This window comes from Tursiops truncatus, chromosome 3 (genome assembly GCF_011762595.2).
Source record: "Tursiops truncatus isolate mTurTru1 chromosome 3, mTurTru1.mat.Y, whole genome shotgun sequence".
Classification (NCBI taxonomy): Eukaryota; Metazoa; Chordata; class Mammalia; order Artiodactyla; family Delphinidae; genus Tursiops; species Tursiops truncatus.
This window is the reverse complement of record NC_047036.1, coordinates 48,890,190-48,908,022: the sequence shown is the minus strand read 5'-3', so window position 1 is coordinate 48,908,022 and position 17,833 is coordinate 48,890,190. Positions and strand designations below refer to the sequence as shown.

Here is a 17,833-nt window from a genome sequence, read left to right as displayed (position 1 = left end):
GTAGTATTTTTGTTATTGTGCAGTTCAAATTCTTTTCTAATTTTCTTTATTATTCTTTGACTCTCGGTATCCTGTTACTGGTTTCTAAAGGTGAGATACATCACCAATCAGAACAGATAAAGCCACAGATAATTGGTATGACTTACCCAGTGCACAGTGGCTGAGTATCACCCCTGTATTTCTACCTTAATGACACTGGACTGCCTCCTTTGGAGGAAAATTTCCTATAAACTTACCTCTGGGAAGCAAATCAGCAGGAATTTTTGATCAGCATCTTTAAAGAGGAGCCACAAGTCTTTGTCTTCAAACAGTGAACCTGACTCTGGTTCTTTTTGTTTTTTAGTCCCCCATCATCCTTCAGGAGTCAAATTTTTCAGGAGTCATCCTTCAGGAGTCAAACCTCGCCTGCTCACCTTCACTCATCCCTCAGTATTTCTGATCCATTTCTGCTCCATGGTGATATCTTGTTCTTGAGCTCACTATTCCTTTTTAAAGGTTTTCTCTTATATGCCTGGGGCAGATGGATGCCAATACATGAACTTTATTATACTATTTTGACCAGAAGTGCCAATTCATCTTTAAGTCCTATTTCATGTTCACAGAAAATGAAAGTGAGATTTGAAAACTGTTAAGTTCACACTATAATATAAAATCAACACTATTATATAAATTAATGATAACTGTTAGTTTCAAAACTCTATTTTTTAAAACTTAAATCTAGAGACAGATTTAAACGTTTTCAGCTTTACTTCAACCTACTTGTAAAGATAAATTACAGTGTAGAAAATGTCATCTGTTGAGAGTGAAATAAAAAAACAGTTGCAAAGAGTTTTGAGAAATACAGAGAAATCCTGCAGAACATCCCCCCAATCATTTTCCCAGTAGAACACCTCTTGGTTTTTAATACACAAACTTCATAAAAATTATTTCTCAATGTAAGATATTTTGGCCAATATTTAAATAGGAAAAGATTTATATTTGTCCATGCCAAAACTCAATTCGCATTTTAAACAAGAGTGTGCAAAGAAAAGTTCTGAGTTACATTCCAAATATAACTGATAGATGGTCAGAATCACAATTAAAAAAGCATGCCAAGTATCAAAGTGATACAAAACACAGGCATAATACTCAGTGTCAGCCACTTCCTGAGACCGTGTACTTGTCCTAAATGTATTTCCACAGCCTTTTATATTTATTTCATCCTGTTTTCCCCAGTGTTGAATGAGTTCCAAAATATTTAAGAAAATGTTGAAGGAAAATATTGAGGATGGGTAAAAAGCAATTATAATGGAAGAAAAGATTTTACTGTATATGAAATGGATTTGTTACCCTTATTTTTTGTTTGTTAAACATTACAATATTTTACTTATATGTAGGTGAATTTATAGTGTCTGTTACATTTTTGAAATTGGTTAGGAAGTTTGGGTTGATGACTACTGTTTCAATTTTTTCCTATTTAAAATAAAGGCAAACAGATTCCCAGGCAGCATTTTCCACATAAAACATCTGATTTTTAGGAACAGATTCCTGACCTCAGTGGGAGATGAATGTATTGTTTAAAAACAGGATCCTCTTGGTTTCTACTATTGAGAACTAACAGACTTTTACATATAATTAAATCATATGAGAACCACCGTAACTATAAGAAAAAAATCAAGAGTCTATATTTGACCATTTTTAACCTAAAAAAATACAATTTCATATGGTTAAACCTAAGAGAAATGTAAATTTCACCCCAAATTTAGATGTCAGGATAATTTATAAAAATAATATCTACTAGATCAAATAATGTAAATATATAAAATATTTTGAAATCATAATTATTTCAAAGCCATTTATGTTTAGTTCACTTTAAGAAATATCTTTACATCATTTAAGCCTCAACTTTTCGTTATGGTGAAATCAAAGAGAGAAAGTTCATATCTCAAATTTTAAAAATCTGTTAGTAAATATTAAGACAAGCGATTTTTTTAAAAAGAAAAATCCCCACAAATGATTGAACAGAAGAACAAACACCTGAATTCAAGCCACCTTTGCCCCAGTGAACAAAAATAACAAATATATGCATTCTATATTTCAGGACTTTCTAATCTTTAAAATTAAGACGGCTACTTAAGATTGCTATTGGTGCTATTTAACTTGCCATAAAATCTCATCTATTTATTTAGCTGTCAAAAACACTTTTACATGTTGACAATTGCCTTTGGTCTTTGAAAACAGGATCCTATTATATGTTTCCTAGTTCACAGCTGAATTCACAGCAGCTGTGAGGCTAAGAAATGCCAGCAACCAATTAGGCTGGCATAAACCTTGTCTAGCATATAAAGTATAATTTGGCTGCAAATGCAGAAGGCAAGAGCTAAAATAAAGCAGTCAAGAATACTAATAAAATATCATTACAAGTATTTAAAAGTCGGAATATTTAAAATGCTAACAAATATATGTACATTATTAAAAGGATATAGTGGTAGAAGGTAAGGAAAAATATGACAAAGTGACAATCAATTCTTTTCAGACCCACACTGTTTTTACAGAGGTTGCAGCTGTTTGTTACATACCTAGGATTACAAACTCCATGTTTTTTTTCTATTTCTAATTACCCTAGAGTTTAGGTATACATAAGCATATGTGCAACAAGTCTTCCTAAAAAGTAAACATTATTTTTATCAGTCCCTCTTGAGCTGTTTCCATAAAATTTTCTTTTCATATTTCTAAAATAGTAAGATGCAAATAAAGTTTTCAAAACTGAAACATGAAAGAATAACACAATATGATTAGTGAAAATAAAACTTGAATTGTGATTGTTTATAATGGCAATTTACAAACCCTTAGAAGTTAATATCTATTTTTGTTTAAAGTTTGATAAATTTAAAGACACTGACAAAAATCAACGCTTTATAAATATCATTAGCTAAAAATATTAAAAATTTTTTACACAAACTTTGGATGAACCAGTAGTCACTGGTCATTCATGTGCATATAGCCATGCAAGGAAAACAAATCTAGATTATATGCTAATAAATTAAAATAAATAGTTCTCTAGTATATCTATTCTTTTTTTTTTTTTTTTTTTTTTGCAGTACGTGGGCCTCTCACTGTTGTGGCCTCTCCTGTTGCGGAGCACAGGCTCTGGACGCACAGGCTCAGCGGCCATGGCTCACGGGCCTAGCCGCTCCAGGCATGTGGGATCTTCCTGGACCGTAGCACGAACCCGTGTCCCCTGCATCTGCAGGTGGACTCTTAACCACTGTGCCACCAGGGAAGTCCTAGTATATCTATTCTTGATAAAACATTTAGTAACCTCAGTTTTCAATCAGAATACCACTGCATAATTTGAAAGGCTTTTTTTTTTTTTTTTTACTGACTTTTTAAAAAACGGTAATAAAAACTAGTTTTCTCCTCTCTGCAAACAGGGACTAAGAGGAAAAGTATAAACATCCATACTAGGAAGAACAAAAAATTAAATATTACTCTGAATTATAAAATCACACATTCAGAAGAAGTGCTTGGCATGATGTTGCTTCCAGAGGGTGAGTAAAATACATATGCTTACTCAAATCAAAGTAGTTGGTAAATAAATATCTGAAAGAAGCACTTTCTTCCAAGTCAGTTCCTACCAGAAGAGAATCCTGATAAATTTTCTTAAAACACACTAACCTCAAAACTCTTAAAACTTCATTTCATGTGATTAAAATCCATCTTAAATAGGCTTATTATTTCTTAAATTTTGTATAAAATATTGATTCCAGTAAAATAAATCACCTGTATAGTTATAAGAACCAGTGCCAGTGTAGAATGCAAATTTGAGTGCATCTTTCCAAGTAGAGTCATAGCAAAATGTGTTACATTAATTAACTTTTGTTGTCTAAGGAGGTTTGTTTTAAAGCTGTCTTTTAAAACATACAATTCCTTTCTTCAACTTATTAAAAGGATGCTCATTCAGGAACATGAAGATATTCCAATGGAAAAAAACTGGGAAAAATGGAGATTTCCACAATGCTGCTTTAAAGTAGAATATGACAATCAAAGGATGTTACTACGAGCATTCTTTGGAAAATGAAAAATGTTAAATACACAGTAATATTCATACATTATTTTTTGTCTTGCCAGTTACCTCAAAGCTGTTTATAATTTATTATTTATATTCTCTACAACAGTAAATGTCAATGTTCCTAGATGCCACTGACCAATAAATGAGGACAGACAATAATCTAGTGATTTTTCAGAGATCATTACAGCAGATCCAGTAGAAGTCACACTCCCGAACTCTGATATCCAGGTTTTGTTAGCTAATCTAAGCAGTGATGAAAAGAATCCTTAACGAGGACTATGTAAGCGTCACACCTTCTTCAACAGCTCTGGTGGAACAAGGAGCCATTAGAGAAGGGCACAAATAATGCCTCAGCTGACAGTGGTTAACAGTGCTGTTGCTGTTTAGTAAATCCCTGGGGAATGTGACTTTGCCAAACATAGAGACCTTTTTGTTTTGGTTTATCACATTTAAGATGTTACTGTTTATAACTAAATTTAAAAGTTTTAGCATTTCCTTTCTTACACTTTAAATACAAAGCTGGAATTCTGAAAAATGGGAATGGTACGGCTAAGAATTTTCACGAAGAAAATACAACTTAAAAATGGGACAAACGTCATTAATACTGTAAACAAACTACACATTTTCAAAGTCTTAACTCGTATGTCCATTGTTTTGAAAAAGGATGTGAAAATTCAATACTGCCCAGTTTCTCTGGGCCGACAGGGAATTTCAGAGCTTGTTGGGTTTTTACAGCAATGATTGAACCACACTGCACGCTAACAATTTGGGTAAAATTATCATTTAGAAGGGCCCATCATGCAGCTTTTAAGAAAATTTCCATCCTTATTTACCTACACGGATAATAAAAAAAAGTCACAAAGGGGCCATGATCCCATTAAAAAGTTTGAAATCACTGTAGTTTCCTGATATTATTATGCATATTTGGGGTTGGGGGAAGAGAGGATTTAAAAAGTGTCCAAAACCACTAGTAAAGAAAACATAAAAACTGAATTTCTAAAATCATAAGTTATCTGATTAGGGTTCTAGCTGAACTAGTGAAAATGTAAACAAACCAACCAACATTTGAAAACAGCACTTAAAAAAACTTCATTAAGTTTATTAACTAAAGTTTAATAACTAAATAAATCTCAATACATTTTAATTAAAAGATCATTCTCCTAGGTGACAGAATATCCCAAATACACCTGTATTCATTTGTTTAACGATAAAAGATTTGCAAAGTTTTATAGTGGTGGTGTTAAAATAACATGTTGCTGACAGTCCAAAGTCTTTTAGGATACATGCTCCCGAAGCAAGCACTAATCCAATGTTTTGAAGAACTACTTTTCACAGATACCTGCTGCATATATTGAGCAATGCTATCTAATTGCTCTCTGGCTTAAATTCCTATTTACTCAAAAGGGAATTCCATACCAATATAGCTGCATTATTCTGTGAACTTTTTATATCTACATGTACATATCATCTTCTGTTATGCTTAAATACATCCTAACAAGAGCTGGGGGTATTTTGGAATGTTTTTCAACCGTTTCCAACAGCAGTAACCCAGGTAATGTAGATCTGTGCATATATTTATTAACAAAATTTAAACATAACTCAGAAAGCTGCCAAAAACATTATAACATTATTTAACATTATAAAGCATTATAACATTATTTGTTATAGCAGCCTATGCAGACTAATATGTCCTCTTTCAAATAGTAGAGGACATAATCAGGAAGTAGGAATACAAAGATAAACAGGGCACATTCCCCGTCCTGTGCCAAAATCTCAGTCCATGATTGCAATGTCACTACTTCTCCCAGGAATCTGTCATCACAACCAATCTCTGCTCCACTCTACTATGGAAACCTATGATGGCAGTGGCTCTAACCCAGAGAAATTTCTACTTTTAATGCCTGGCCAGTGTGGATTAAGAGAACAGATAATCACTCCTTTAAACCCTTTCACCACTAAGGTAAAATGTGAAACAGCAAATTCAGTGTGGCTAGAGCAAAAGGTATACAAAGAAAAGTAGAGTCATAGAAGCACATAACACATAAACAAATACAGAGTATATGTAGTATCAAAGTTTCATGGGACAGTGTGATTAGGGGAAAAAATTTGAAACAGCTCTTTGGAGAAGGGCAATAATGAAAAAAGGTTTGAAAAACACTGATATAGACAGTACTTAAGGCAAGGAGAGTGGATGTGATCACCAAGAGAATGAGGGTAGACATCCTGGTCTTCAATGTATAGAGTCAGGGAGTTAATGAGATACCAGCAAAGAAGATCAAGAACTTGCCAGAGAAAAATAAGAAAAATCCAAAGAGTAAAGTCCTAAAAGTCAAATGAAGAAGGTATTTCAAGGAAGAGAGAATGAATCAACTGTGTCAAATGCTGTTAACAGATCAAGTATAATAAAAGCAATGTCTAAAAGTGAAACTGCGATTAAGAGTTATCACTTTTTCAGATGAGAGAAATAACATTCCAATATGCCAATGGAAATAATTCAGTAAAAAAGAAAATATTGATACAGCACAAAGAGAGAACTGATGAAGTAGTAATTTTGGACAGGTGAAAAGGCATAGGATCTAGTGAACAAGTAAAGGAAATTGGCCTAAAATGGGAACAGAAAAAGTTTATCCATGGCAAAGTAAGGCAGGCAGATTTACAGGTGCGGATACTGGTACTTGGTTAGATACAGAAAAGTTGTAAAAGTTCTTTTCTGATTGCTTATATTTCTCAGTGGGGAAAAGGGAAGCAAGGTCATCTGCTGAGAGTGTGGGTGAGTAAATAAACACTAAGGCTTTTATGACAAAAGTCAGCTAGGAAAGAATGAATGGGCTAGAGATATGATTGCTCATTCAAGGAAAGGAGCCATGAATTTAAATTGTGACCAGTAAGCATAATTATGATTTTTTCCCTCCAGTCATTTTCAGACAACCTAGAAAGGGAAATGAGGTTTAAAAAATGTAGAAGGGAGTGATCCAAGGTTTTGCCGATCAAGAGAGGGGGCAAAGGAGTTTAAGTTACACATATAAAGGGAGAGTTTATTAGAAAGTGAGTTCATGAGGGAAAGATAGGAACAATAAAAAGTAGTAGGATTATAAATCCTGGTGGAGTTAAAAGATTAGTGGAGTCAGGATACTAGAGGGAATATGCTGGAAAGACAGAATGGTGACGGAAAACTGGGATGCTTGAAACTGAGATTATGAAGATGTCAGGAATATAGTGAGCTAATTAAGGCCAAGGGTAAGATCACTGGCAGGAAGGAAGGGAGGGAGGGAGGGAGGGGGGGAAGGAGGAGGGAGTGAAGGAGGGAGGGAGTGAAGGAGAGAGGGAGTGAAGGAGGGAGGGAGTGAAGGAGGGAGGGAGTGAAGGAGAGAGGGAGAAAAGCAGTTCAAAGAACTGAGAGGAGAGGGTACTAGAAAATCATCTATATATGAATGATGCAATTACCAAAAAATATGATAGGAATAGGGTAGGAGAGTATAACAGTGAGTCAGGAGCAAAAATCTTCAAGGAATTAGGGAAGTTGGCAATGTCTGAAGTTTCTATCTTGGGAAACCAGGTATATGGTGCTTCCATTAACCAATATAAGGAACACAGAAAACATAGAAATCTGGAGATAAAGGCAATGGATTCCATTTTGATGAGTTTAATTATAAATACCAGCAGGAAATCCATGTGGTAATATCTAGAAGGTGGATCTGAAACTAAACAGAAAGATTAGGTTTGAGGGGGCATTTAAAAAAGTTTTTATTTAAAAATTTTAAATCTATTATGAAAATTACAAACATACTATAAATACCAAATACTCTTCATTTAGTTTCATTAATTTTAACACATGGCCAATCTTATTGCCATTCCTCCCACCACGACTGTATTACTTTGAAGCAAATCCCAGATATATCAATTCATCCATGTTTTTCAGTATGTATGCAGGTGTAATTTTACAGGGTTTTTACATTCTCTTTTTAAGAAGAAATACCTTCTTATGAATTTATTTTCCTCTTTTCCCAGACAATTTAGTATAGCTGGAAGGGTTCTTAATAAACTGAACTACATGCCATTGATCTGTTTTAAAATAATATTGAGGATATGATCATGAAAGAAACCAAACCAAAATAAATCATCTTTACCATAATTCAAGTTTAAACTCTACTTCCCACGTAGCTCTCTATGCTTGATTTTGTGCTGTCTTACTATGGTTCCTCTAAATCCCAGACATATACTACATATGCACACCTACACATATAATAGGAACCCTTCAACTCTTGTGACAAAGACAGATGACTTCACAACTAGGATTCCAATACATCCCAAAGCCTTATTAATCCTGTTATCAAGAAACTGCAGTATACTTGCTAACAATGTTAAAATAATCTGCTCTCTATGTTCAAAGGTCAAGAATGGGTGTTAGGATCAAGGAAGAACATATGTAAATATTTTAGGTGATATAGGTCATGGAAAGGACTACAGAAGTAAAAGGACATAAAAGTAGATCACATTTTGAATTAGGCAATGGTTTCTTAGATATAACAAAAGCAGAGCAACAAACGAAAAGAAAGATAAATTGGACTTCATCAAAATTAAAAACTGTTGTGCTTCAAAGGATACTAATCAAGAAAGAGAAAAGACAACCCATGCAATGGGTGAAAATATCTGCAATTCATATAAAACAGTTTCCAGAATATTTAAAGAATTTTTACAGCTCAACAATAAAAAGATAAATAACCTAATTTTTTAAATGGGCAAAGAATTTGAAGAGATGTTTCTCTAAAGAAGATATACAAATGGCTAGTAAGCACATTCACACCCATGAGAATAGCTATAATAAAAGACAGTAACAAGTTTTGACAAGGATGTGGAGAAACTGGAACCCTCACATATTATTGGTTAGAGCGTAAAATGGTGTAGCCATGGAAAACAGTATGACAGTTCCTCAAAATGTTAAACATAGAGTTACATGACCCAGCAATTCCACTCCTAGGTATATATATATACACCCAAGGAAACTAAAAAACATATGTCCACACAAAAATTTGTAGGTGAATGCTACTCACAATAGCAAAAAAACTGTAAACGACTCAAATATCAACTGATGAATGAATAAGTAAAATGGATTGTTATTCAGGCACAGAAAAGAATAAAATACTGAAACATGCTACAACATGGATAAACTCTGAGCACAGACTGTGCTAAGTGAAAGAACTTAGACATTAAAGGTAACATGTCGTATGGTTCCACCTATATGTAATGTCCAGAACAGGCAAAGTTGATTAGTAGATGTTAGGGGCTGGAGTGAAGGAGGAATGCAGAGTGACTGCTAATGGGTATGGGTTTCTTTCTGGAGCGATGCAAATGTTCTGAGATCAGTGATAATAGTCACACAACTTTGGGAATATACTTAAAATCACTGAATTGTACCCTTTAAAAAGGCGAATTTTTTCCCCTCATCTGGAATTTTATTTTTTTTCCTTTTCTTTACAGAGATATAATTGATATATAACACTATATTAGTTTCAGGTGTACAACATAATGATCTGTATATATTGTGATATGATCACCACAATAAGTTGACATCCACCACCACACACAGCTACAAATTTTTTTTCTTGTGATGAGAACTTTTAAATCTACAGTCTTAGCAACTTTCAAATATACAATACAGTATTATTAACTATAGTCACCATGCTGTACATTATATCCTATGACATTTATTGAATAACTGTAAGTTTGTACCTTTTGATCCCCTTCTCCCATTTCACCTACCCCCTCATACTCCACCACCTCCCACTTCTAGCAACTACCAATCTGTTTTAGGCACCCGAGTTTGGTTTTTTGCTTTGTTTTGTTTTTAGATTTCACATATAAGTGAGTCATATGGTATTTGTCTTTCACTGTCTTATTTCACTTTGCATAGCGCCCTCAAGGTCCATCCATGTTGTTGCAAAAGGCAAGACTTCATTCTTTTTTTACGGTGGAGTAATATTCCATTGTGTATTATGTATATATACACACACACACCTTGTATCTTCTTTATCCATCCAACCACTGATGGACACTTTAGTTGATTCCATATCTTGGCTATTGTAAAATGTTGCAATGAACATAGGGATACAGATATTTTTTTCGAGATAGAATTTTGTTTCCTTCAGACAAATACACAGAAGTAGAATTGCTAGATCATATGGTAGTTTTATTTTTAATTTTTTAAGGAACCTCCATACTGTTTTCATAGTGGCCACACCAATTTACATTCCCACCAACAGTACACGAGGGTTTCCTTTTCTCTACATCCTCACCAACACTTATTTCTTGACTTTTTGATAATAGTCATGCTAACAGGTGAGGTGATATCTCACTGTAGTTTTGATTTGCATTTCCCTAATAATTAGTGATACTGAACATCTTTTCATGTACCTGTTGGCCATCTATACAGATGTCTTCTTTAGGAAAACGTCTGTTCAAATCCTTGGCTCATTTTTTCAACAGATTTCTTTTTTGCTATTAAATTCTTTAAATATTTTGGATATTAAATCCTTATCAGATATATGGTTTGTAAATATTTTCTCCCATTCCGTAGGTTGTCATTTCATTTTGTTGATCGTTTCTTTTGCTGTGCAGAAGGTTTTTAGTTTGATGTAGTTCCACTTGTTTACTTTTGTTTTGTTGCCTAAAAAGGGTGAATTTTACGATATGTGAATTACACTTCAATTTTTTGCAAAAGTAGGTAACTAAAAAGAACACAGGGAAATAGGAGATGATCAATGACAGAACTCTGGGAAACATTAACATTTAAGAAGTTGATAGGAGCATGAATTTAGGAGATTAAGAAGAATAGTTCAAAAAGAAGAGAACTCATATAATCAAGCCCAAGAAAACCATTTTAGAAAGAGGAGATTACAATTTGCAAAAAAAAAAAACAAACAACTTCACCTTTACCAGTAATAATGCAAATTTAAGTAACAATTCACCATTTTGACCTAAGAAAAGGTTTTAAAAAAAAAACTTTATTGAGGTATAATTCACATAACATACAATTCATCACTTAAAGCATACAATTTAATGTTTTTAGCATATTCAGATATTTACAATATTACCATAGTCAATTTTATAACATTTTAATCACCTCAAAAAGACACCCTGTTATCCTTGAGCTATTACCCTCCCGTTCCTCCAATAATCACTAACAATCATAAGCAATCACTAATCTACTTTCTGTCTCTATAGAGATTAAGTTTATTGATTCTGCCCTCAATAGCGAGACAATTTACTTAAGGGAGTTAACTAAGTACAAACTGATAGAAATACAGGCAAGTACTTCATTAGCATAAACTATTTAACTGTATTCAGTTAAATTCAGCTCCCAATCTACACTATTATTTAGTAAGGCTGTTCAAGTTTATTAGGTTAAAAACTATAACGTCCATTTTTCAAATTTTTTAATTAAAAAAATCACTTTCTTCTCATAATCACACACTAGAACTTGAATGTTTTTCATTATATGTCCAGACCTCATAAACACTTTAAAAATTAAACCTGTTATCTTTTTTTTTTTTTAATAAATTTACTTATTTATTTTTGGCTGCGTTGGGTCTTCGTTGCTGCATGCAGGCTTTCTCTAGTAGCGGCGAGCTGGGGCTCCTCTTCGCTGCAGTGCACGGGCTTCTCAATGTGGTGGCTTCTCTTTGTTGCGGAGCACGGGCTTTAGGCACGAAGCCTTCAGTAGTTGCAGCACCTGAGCCCTAGTAGCCTCAGTAGCTGTGGCGCAGGGGCTTAGTTGCCCCGCAGCACATAGGATCTTCCCGGACCAGGGCTCGAACCCGTGTCCCCTGCACTGGCAGGCAGATTTCTTATTTTTTTTTGCGGTACACGGGCCTCTCACTGTTGTGGCCTCTCCCGTTGCGGAGCACAGGCTCTGGACGCGCAGGCTCAGCGGCCATGGCTCACGGGCCTAGCTGCTCCGCGGCATGTGGGATCCTCCCAGACCGGAGCACGAACCCGCGTCCCCTGCATCTGCAGGCGGACTCTCAACCGCTGCGCCACCAGGGAAGCCCGGCAGGCAGATTCTTAACCACTGTGCCACCAGGGAACCCCAAACCTGTTATCTTTTAAGGGCCATTTAGCTTCAGAACAAAAAAAAAAAAAATTCTATAGGCACAGTATGAACTTCATAATCCAAGCTAACAAACCTCAAAAACGTATGTTTGTACACTGTATGGACAAGTGTATGAGGAAACAGGCACTTCTGCAGATAGGACAGTAAATTCACACACTCTCTATGGAAGCAAACTGGCAAGATCTATCAAAATTTAAAATGTACAATTCTCTGACCCAGCAATTCTCCTTCTAGGACTTTATCCTACAGATGTAATCATGTAAGTAAAAAATGACATAAGCTCAAGATTATTCAGTACAGTACTAGCTGTACAGTAGCTACAGAATGGGCATAATCTTAATTGTGGTATAATCACTAATAAAATGCAGCTATGAAAAAGAATAAGTGAAGTAAGTCAGATAAAGACAAATATCATATGATATCGTTTATATGCAGAATCTAAAAAAATGATAGAAATGAACTTATTTACAAAACAGAAATAAACTCACAGACTTAGAGAGCGAATTTACGGTTACCAGGGAGGAAGGGGCAGAGGGACAGATTGGGAGTTTGGGATTGATATGTACACACTGCTATACTTAAAACAGATAACCAACAAGGACCTACTGTATAGTACAAGGAACTCTGTTTAATATTCTGTAATAACCTAAATGGGGAAAGAATTTGAAAAAGAATAATACATGTACATGTATAACTGAAACACTCTGCTGTACACCTGAAACTAACACAATATTGTTAATCAACTATACTCCCAATATAAAATAAAAATTAAAAAAAAGAAAAAGAATGAGACTGTTATTTATGTACTCAAAGGTTCTCCAAGATATTGTTGTTATTATTAAGTGAAAATGAAATTAAGAAGCACCAGTGTGTACAATATGCCGTCTGTAGGGAAAAGGTACACATTTACACATGTTGCTATTCAAAACAGGTAATTAAATTTTAAAAAGAAAGTATATGTTAAAAGCAATGACACATACTTTGTTATGTCATACTCTTGATGCCTGGAGGATGAACACTAATCAATTTTTACCAGAATGTCAAAATTTGAACAGACAGAGTGGTGAAAGAACAGCACAGCTACATATTCATTTAATCACTGGTTCAGCAAACAGATAATTTATTAAGGGTGTAGAGATCCTTTGCTAGGCACTGGGGATATGATGAAACTTGACTCTGACCAGAGACAATTAAACACATAATACTGTCCCATGAGTGTTCTGACAGAGTAAATAGAGGGGACGCAGAGAACAGAAAGCAGGGGACCCATCCTGGTCTAGGAATCAAAGAAGGATGAAGTGTTTAACAGACACAAAAAAGTGCAACAGCAGTTAGACAGGTTAGGTACAAGTTCTAAGAGCTCAGTGTCTGGAGTGCCTCAGGTAAGTGGCAAGAAATGAGACTGGAGAGGAAAGTCAGATTGTTCAGGGTCTACAGTAACCTATGTTACAGAGCTGGGTTTTTTTATCCAAAGGGTAAGAGAGGTAAAGGAAGTTATCAGAAAGTTTTAAGCAGGTGATCATGTTTGAAAGGTTATTCTGAAAGAGTAACCAACCAAAGGTAGAGAGACCTTAAGAATTTATTAGGAATTTGTTGCAGCAATACAGATGAGACATAATGCTAGCCTGACCAAAGTATAGTAGAGGGATGGAAAAATGTAAGGACTGAAGAGGTACTTGAGCAGTGAAGAGAACCTGATGATAGGAAACGAGGTCAAGACAGAACAAGGAGTCAAGGAAGACATCTAGGTTTCTAACTGGGGTAACAGGGTGAATGAAAGTAATGAGAGGTACTGAAGAAATAGATTTGGGGAATGGGGAATGGGTTCAATTTTGGACATGCTGTATTTGAGGTATTTATGAGCTATCCAAGTGGAGATAATTAGTAATACATTAGACATACAAACAGTATGTGTCTTCAACTAGCCTGAAGTGAAGAGAAGCATTTAGTTCACCCAGAGAGAATACTGTGCAAGAAGTACTGCAGGGCTAGGACCAAGCCCTGAAGAACACCAACATTTAGAAAATGGAGAGATAAGGATGCAACTGCACAGATTAAGAAGGAAAGGTATGAGGGGTAGGAGGGAAATAAGTTTTATTTAATTTTAATTTAGTTAAGAAATGGCTCTTAATTAAACCCAAAAGAGCATGTAAGGTTAAAAGAAATGTATCTCTTTTTTTTTTAAACCATAGTGACATTTTAGTTTTACACCAAGAATTTTTCTTTTCTTGTTAACTGAACTATAGGTGATTTACAACATTGTGCTAGTTTCAGGTATACAGCAAAGTGATTCCATTATACATACATATATATTCTTTTTCAGATTCTTTTCCATCATAGCTTATTACAAGACACTGAATATAGTTCGTTGTGCTATACAGTAAATTCTTGTTGTTTACCTATTTTAGATATAGTGATGTGTTTCTGTTAATCCTATACACCTAATTTATCCTCCCCCTACCTTCCCCTGTGGTAACCATAAGTTTTTTCTATGTCTGTGAGTCTGTAAATAAGTTCATTTGTATTGGTTTTTAGATTCCACATATAAGTGATATCATATAATATTTGTCTTTCTCTGTCTGACTTACTTCACTTAGTATGATAATTTCTTTTTTTGGCTGTGCTACATGGTTTGTGGGATCTTAGTTCCCCAACCAGGGATTGAACCCAGGACACCACAGTGAAAGCACTGAGTCCCAACCACTGGACCACCAGGGAATTCCCCAGTATGTTAATTTCTAGATCCATCCAAGTTGCTGCAAATGGCAATATTTCATTCTCTTTTATGGCTGATTAATATTCCATTGTGTGTACACACACACACACACACACACACACACACCTTCTTTAACCATTCGTCTGTTTATGGACATTTAGATCATGTCTTGGCTATTGTAAATAGTGCTGCTATGAACACTGGGATGCATCAAATTAGAGTTTTTGCCTTTTCTGGATATAGGCACAGGAGTGGGGTTGCTGGGTCATATGGTAACTCTACTTTCAGTTGCGTTTTGTTTTTTTTAAAATGAAGTACAGTTGATTTACAATGTTGTGTTAATTTTTAGTTTTTAAGGAACCTCCATACTGTTTTCCATAGTGGCTGCACCAATTTACATTCCCACCAATAGTGTAGGAGGGTTCCATTTTCTCCACACCCTCTCCAGCATTTATTGTTTGTAGACTTTCTGATGTGTATCACTCAATAAAACTACATCCCAACGTCTAGGGCCATGTCGTAATCAACTCTCAATATCACCTATAACTGGAAAACAATTTGTAAAAATGCAACACACATATTATCCCAAAACAATTTCAAAGAACAGTTTCATAAAAATAAAGATCACTGAACTTAGACAGGCCCCCCAATTAATCAATAATACCAGTGGACTCCTAGCAAGTAGGTCTAATATTGTATTTTCCTGACAATAAAGTTGCTCACCTAATAAGAAGCATTCTTTCACATGCTAGCGTACGTACTTGTCCAAACTCTGGAAAATCTGGGAGTGAGGACCTAAACTTAGGCAATGCAGACAGACACGAATAGTCTAGAACTTTTTTTTTTTGGCCGCGCGGCATGTAGGATGTTAGTCCCCCGATCAGGGATCAAACCCATGCCCCTTGCACTGGAAGCGCAGCATCTTAACCACTGGACCGCCAAGAAAGTCCCTAGAACTTTTTTTTTTTTTTTTTGCGGTACGCGGGCCTCTCACTGTTGTGGCCTCTCCCATTGTGGCGTACAGGCTCCGGACGCGCAGGCTCAGCGGCCATGGCTCACGGGCGGGCCCAGTCGCTCCGCGGCATGTGGGATCTTCCCGGACCAGGGCACGAACCTGTGTCCCCTGCATTGGCAGGCAGACTTCCAACCACTGCACCACCAGGGAAGCCCCCTAGAACTTTTTTTTTCAAAAGAAATTATATAGCCAGAGTACTTGCACTGAGTACAATAGCTATTTAATATTCCGTTGTAACTGACAAAGTAGCCTTTTCTAGGGGAAAGTCCTGTACCTATTCCCTCAAAGGCATCAGATGAAGGGACTCATAATAATGGTCATGCTGCAAATGATTAATAAAAACACCTGAAGGCAATCTATACTATAGAAAAAAAGAAAGTATTTAATTAATGACCTGACTTCTAATGCCTGGAACATTCGTAGTACACAAAGAACTCTAAAGGAATTAGAATGTACAGGACTTTAGAGGCAGATAATCTATGTTCTGATCTCATATTTGCTACTTTATGTATGACCCTGGACAAGTCAATTTCCTCACTGTAGAAATATAAGCAAGTTTTGACCAATAGCAGTATTTCATCAGAGACCTGTCTGTGGCTAAATTCTAAGACTTACCTCATTAATTAGGGCCTCAAATTGGTTCTAATTTCCTAAAAACCATATAGATAAATCACTATATCCATTTCTCTTTAGCAGTCCATAGTAAACTACAGGCTTAAAAAACTACCTTCCCCACCCCGCAAAATTTAATGCTGTTTGCATTCCCAACTCACTTTTCATAGGATGACATAATTAGATTTCATATGCATATCTTACATCAAGAATTACCTATAGTTTAACTAGAACAGGTAAACTCTTGTTTAAATTAAACCCTGACCAATTTCAAGGATGAAGCTTCTAATACAATGCTTGGACATTTGTCATGCTATTTGAGCTATAAACTCAAAATGTCCATGGGCCAAAGTAAAGAGATGGAGGTAAAGTTGCTAAGCTTATCTGAATCCTCTCATTGCACTTCAGCTCATTTAAAAATTTTGTCAGCAAACCCTGAGTATCTCATATTGGCCAACAGACTAAGCATAACAAAAATGAAGAGCAAAAATTTACCTTAACTGCAACCCTACTGGGTTGATCCTGATTCTTAAAATATTACAAATTCTTGTCACTAGTTGGTCCATTATTTCGAGAGTAGCTCTGACTTTTAACGCCCGAAGTTTGCGTACCTCCCTCCCTTTTAAAAGTAGATTTTTTTAAAGAGCAGTTTTAGGTTTGTGTCAAAATTAGACAGAAGGTACAGAAATTTCCCATATATCCCTTGTCCCCACATACCCACAGCCTCCCATACTATCAACATCCCACACGGGGTACACTTATTACAATCAACGAACCTATACTGACACGTCATTAATACTCAAAGTACATATTTTACATTACAGTGCATTCTTGGTGGTGTATCTCCTTTGAGTTTTGACAAATTTACAACATGTATTCACCATTACAGTATCATAAAGAATAATTTCACTGCCCTAAAAATCCACTGGGCTCTGTCTACTCATCCTTTGCTTACCCATTTTTAAGCCCTAAATTGCAAATAGTACTTAAGAGATTCTAAATGCTGAAATGACATTCAGAACCTTGAGGATGAAAAGGGAAAGCAAAAGCCAGGGCAGAAAAAAAATAGGCCAAAAATAAGAGCAAAGGAGAAGTAAAGGAGAGCAGCTGCATTTTAAGAATCAAAACACTCCATCCCTTAAAGACGGGAAGCCAGATCCTTTAAGTACTGTTTTTCCTTCCCAATCTCTTCTAGGAGTTCTGAGAGGGTCTTGGCTAATATACTATAACTGAGTCTTCTTAAGTAGGCAAAGCGTTGCAGCTTAAGTAAATTCCTGATCTACATATAAACATTTATTGGAAGTGACTCATACCTTAGACTCACTTATT

At 35.4% G+C, this 17,833-nt stretch overlaps 1 protein-coding gene across 4 annotated transcripts in view; it reads right to left on the bottom strand.

The window, feature by feature from the left end:
- KIF2A (kinesin family member 2A) overlaps positions 1 to 17,833 on the bottom strand; it is a 70,373-nt gene that overhangs the window by 44,453 nt on the left and 8,087 nt on the right. The window contains exon 1 of one of the 4 annotated variants that reach the window (XM_019929997.3): positions 237 to 388. The exons of the other annotated variants lie outside the window; for them this stretch is intronic. The gene's annotated coding sequence lies outside the window, so the exon portion shown is untranslated. Of the gene's footprint in view, positions 1 to 236; positions 389 to 17,833 lie in introns of those variants that run through there. 4 annotated transcript variants of the gene reach the window in all.